Source organism: Babylonia areolata, chromosome 24, assembly GCF_041734735.1.
Source record: "Babylonia areolata isolate BAREFJ2019XMU chromosome 24, ASM4173473v1, whole genome shotgun sequence".
Classification (NCBI taxonomy): Eukaryota; Metazoa; Mollusca; class Gastropoda; order Neogastropoda; family Buccinidae; genus Babylonia; species Babylonia areolata.
The window spans coordinates 4,643,649-4,648,648 of NC_134899.1; the positions used below are offsets into that span (position 1 = coordinate 4,643,649).

Here is a 5,000-nt window from a genome sequence, read left to right on the forward strand (position 1 = left end):
GTACTTGCTGCACACGGGACCTCGGTTTATCGTCTCATCCGGAACGCAGAAGACAGAAGAAGAAGCAGAAGAAGAAGAAGGAAAAATGTCAAAAACAAAGAAGGAAAACAAGTCAAAGAAACAAATGCTTATAATAAAAATAATAAAATAAAAAATTTAAATATATATATATATAAGTTTTTTTTCAAAACTATTCAAACTATTTCACCTGCGCTGAAGGAAAATGAAAATAGAAAAGAAAATAAAGGACAAGAAAAAAAAATTTGTGGCCCACATGGGGGTCGAACCCACGACCTCCGCGTTATCAGCACGGCGCTCTAACCAACTGAGCTAATGGGCCCCACGCGCTCACATGCTCAGACAAATCAATATCTGCTTGGAAATAGGCCATTTCACCTGCCTTTTTGTAAGCGATTGTCCAAAAGACACAATTATATCCGTTGGTGTCATTGAATTGTCCGATGTTTATTATTATATATATATATATATATATATATAGAGAGAGAGAGAGAGAGAGAGAGAGAGAGAGAGAGAGAGAGAGATGTAATATATAAGATTTTGAAAGAAATCCTTGGAGCAGAGAATTCCAGTCTGGAAACCAAAATGTATTATAATAATTATGCTTGTTGAGCTTTAAATTCCTTGCACAAACTTGTACATACTGTTTTTAGTCAGTATTCTAACGTTATCCAAAAAACGTGTAAAGTGATCAATATCATTAGGCCTACTATTTTTTTAAAGAACAGAAAGACAAAAGAGAAAAACAACAAAACACATGGCGGTGAAGAGAGTGACCACGACGGTCAGGCTGAGGGTCAGTACGCCGCAGGGGGCAGAGTACAGCTGTTTGTTCTTGACCTGTCGCTCGATGGGCAGCACCTGGTGATGGGCGGGGATCGAGTCAAATCAAATCAAATCAAATTGGTGTGGTTGATAAAAGGGTTTTTGTAATGTGTCTGATGTTTATGCTAGCTGAATCTCGGGGAGCATAAGCAGCAGTGACTTGTGAGTTGTGTACCTTGTGACTGGAGAGACTACTATTTGTTTATCACTGATTATTATCATCATGTTATCACATTATTATTGTCATTATCATGATTATCATCGTAATTATCATTATCATAAATTGTATTTATATCATTACTCCGTATCATTTATAATTATAGAATTATATTTTTATCGTTATTATTATCATTATTATCATTATCATTATCATTATTATTATTATTATACTTTCTACTGACCAGACTGATATCCTAGTGCAGATGCCAATAGGTCGTTAAACTCCAATAAACGCTGATACCCTCAAAGGAAAAGACGATGGTGCCGAAAAAGGCTGGCATCATGGACCATCCTGCAAAGGGCGGCAGGCTGCTGACATCTGGCAGGGAACTGCTGAAGATGTTCGTGAAGATCAGGGATAGGCCTCAGTGTCACAACACAACACAGCATGTAGCATATAGGTGAACGTATAGATACAAAGAGATCTTCTTTATGTGAACACACATATATAGGTTTATATATGTGTACATATACAGCAATTGATAAATCGAATAATAATCATCATCATTATATCATGTACATTTATGGTGCAATCTCACCATCTAATGGGCTCTGAGCGCTTCACATGAAACAAAGCATATACAATAGTGCATGATAATACACCAGAGCACATGAGGACGTAAGTGAACAACAAAATCTACATCCATGATTTGGATACCTCTATGGTGCCTGTCGGAGTTAGAGGCAAACCTCTGAACGCTTTACAACGCTCAAGGCCTGACTAAGCGCGTTGGGTTACGCTGCTGGATTTGTCCGAACGCAGTGACGCCTCCTTGAGCTACTGAAACTGAACGCTTCACAAACGCGAAGCCATTTGCAACAACAACCTGGCTGTCTTGCCAAAGCCGACATTGAGCTACGTACTTTTAGGCGTTCATCATTCGTTTCCTGTGTCACTTGATTAGTGTTAAGACTGCTGTGTTATCTATAATTCTGGATTTTTTCTTCAATATTCTGCTCATGTTGGTTATTGAGAAATAATTCATTAACAAACAAAAAAAATGGTCCCTGCCGAGCTATCGTGAGGTTCTCTTTGCTGGAGTAAGACGTTTCTCTCTGGTCGGCAGTCAGGAGCGGGTAGCAAGCCCGAACAACACTACACAGTGCGGAAACACCTGTCGCTTGTCTTCTGGAGGTACACTACGAATGGATGAGAGCTTCTTAGATACGACCAATACACAAAAAACGCAAATACAGATTTAAAGGTTAAAAGTTTACCCTAGACTATGTTTTATGCTTTCCCCATTACTTTACAAAAACCAAGACACCTGGGCTTGGTTTTATTATATAAGATATAGATAGATAGATATAATAAGGCCTACATATATATATAGCCTCTCTCTCTTTTCACATACACACGCACACACACACACACGCTGATACATAGATATGTAGACATACATCACACTCACCAATAACATTAAGGATGTTGGTGATGGTGGAGCAGGGTGACATTTTTTCCAGCCTCCTGAACTGGCTGTAGATCAGCAGAGGTGCGGCCACCATCAGCTGGTATTTCCACATGCGAAAGTCCACTGATGTCTGCACTACCACCACTACATGGCTGAAACTGTTCTCATCTCTTTTTTTCTTCTATAGATACAGTCTGTTGAAACCAAATTAAAAACAACAACTTGCATTGAAAGAAATCCAAACTATAGTGAAATACATGGTAGTGGATCTGTGTAACCTTTTCTTTTCATGATCACGTTCGAGTTGCTTCAGCAGTTACAGTGTGGTTATTGATTCCTTTTGGATAGTTGAATGTTGTGTCATTTATTAATTATCTAGTGTTGCTATTTCAATGTTGTGTCATTTATCAATTATCTAGTGTTGCTATTGACGCCTTTACCATTTGTGTATGGTGTCTTTTTTATTGTTCTTTAGTTACTGACATTTGTTTATGTACTTTATTGTACATCAAAACAATAGCGTTGCAGAACAATAGCAGAGGAAAAGGGGCGTGGAGATGAACTACTCCCACTTAATGTTCTGGACCCTACCAATTGGGAACGTATTACTTGTGACCCTTGTACCTAAGCAGAAAATAACAATAGGTATCTCAGAAATACCATGGACGGTTTTTTCTTGCCTTTTATGGTACAGGACCGTGAGGTTGCGACGTATCCATAAAAGTTGTCATGGACACTCTGATATTGACCACAACAAAGATATTAAATTGCTTTATTTTTGCACTCTTTGGTGTGCCTTCTGTTGTTAGTAGTGTAGCTTGTTACGTGTGGAATTGAATCGTTTTGGAATGGTTTCTTGTTTAACGCTGTGTACCTAAATTAATGAGAAACAAAGTGGTGTTGTGTTGCATGTTTGGATCTGTACAAGTAAAAGAGCTGATATGTTTGTGTGGTTTTGAATATCCACGCGTTTTAATTACATATTACTAATCATCAAACATTTATATACTGTTTATTTGCAGATTTTTCATAAACGTACTGTTAATAACGCCACAATAAGAAAATTGCATTGTTTGTTTTTTGGTTGTCAACATCAAGGACATAAGTGATAAAGTTAGTGCGTAAATTTTTTTTTATTTTTTCCTCACTGTTGTCTTCTTTTTATCTGTGTTCCCAATCCATTCCCCTTTCTTTTCACAGGCAAGCCATCACTTTTTGTTCTCTTTACTGTAGCCTATGATGTACCATGTTATTTGCCTATTAGGCCTATTTGGGTATTTTTTGTTTGGTTTTCAAGAATTTTCTTTTTCCTTTATTAGAATTTCTTTTTGTATTCTGGGGATGTTGAATTAGTGGAAATTAAAAACAGTGAGGCCAGGAGATGAATGATTAATAAATAGTAAAGAGTGGTGACTCTCTCCATTCACAAGGTACACAACTTCAAGTCAGTGCTGCTTTCGCTACCGATTCGCTAGCACACAGGTAAATAAAAGGTACATTGGAACAAACCCAGACACTTCCTCAAAAAAGGAAGCACCGGGCCTACGAATTAAGTGGAATGGCTGGCGTCCTCAGCACGGCCTAATCTTTGAATGGTTAAAATAATGTCATGAACTATGTTTTGTAGGCTTATTTTAATGTTTTCCTGTGTATGTGACAGTTTTCTGTTGACAGCAGCTGGACATTTGTGTTGATGGGTAGTCCTCGTAATTCTGACCCTGAGCGTTCGAACTCCAACAGTAATCATTATGATAAATTGTTGTTGCAGGCGGTGGTAGTGCAGACATCTGTGGACTTTCCCATGTGGAAATACCAGCTGATGGTGGCCGCACCTCTGCTGATCTACAGCCAGTTCAGGGGTCTGGACAAAATGTCGCCCTGCTCCGCCATCGCCAACATCCTTAATGTCATTGGTGAGTGTGATGTATGTCTACATATCTATGTATCAGCGTGGGTGTGTCCTATATTTGTGTGTGTGTGTGTGTGTGTGTGTGTGTGTGTGTGTGTGTGTGTGTGTGTGTGTGTGTGTGTGTTATAATAAACCCAAGCCCAGGTGTCTTGGTTTTTGTAAAGTAATGGGGAAAGCATAAAACATAGTCTAGGGTAAACTTTTAACCTTTAAAACTGTATTTGCGTTTTTTGTGTATTGGTCGTATTTAAGAAGCCCTCACCCATGTTAATGTTGGTCGTAGTGTACCTCCAGAAGGCAAACGACAGGTGTTTCCGCACTGTGTAGTGTTGTTCGGGCTTGCTACCCGCTCCTGACTGCCGACCAGAGAGAAATGTCTTACTCCAGCAAAGAGAACCTCACGATAGCTCGGGACCACTTTTTTTTGTTGAAGAATTGTTTCTCAGTAACCAACACGAGCAGAATACTGAAGGGGAAAAAAATCAGATTTACAGATAAAACGACAGTCTTAAACACTAACCAAGTGACACAGGAAACGAATGATGAGCGCCTAAATGTACGTAGCTCTAAGTCGGCTTTGGCAAGATAGCCAGGCTGTTGTTGCAAATGGCATCGTG

At 38.9% G+C, this 5,000-nt stretch overlaps 1 non-coding gene across 1 annotated transcript; it reads right to left on the reverse strand.

The window, feature by feature from the left end:
- Positions 1-266: 266 nt before the first annotated feature.
- Positions 267-340, reverse strand: Trnai-gau (transfer RNA isoleucine (anticodon GAU)). Its single transcript has one exon. It is a non-coding gene; the product is annotated as a tRNA-Ile (tRNA).
- Positions 341-5,000: the final 4,660 nt, after the last annotated feature.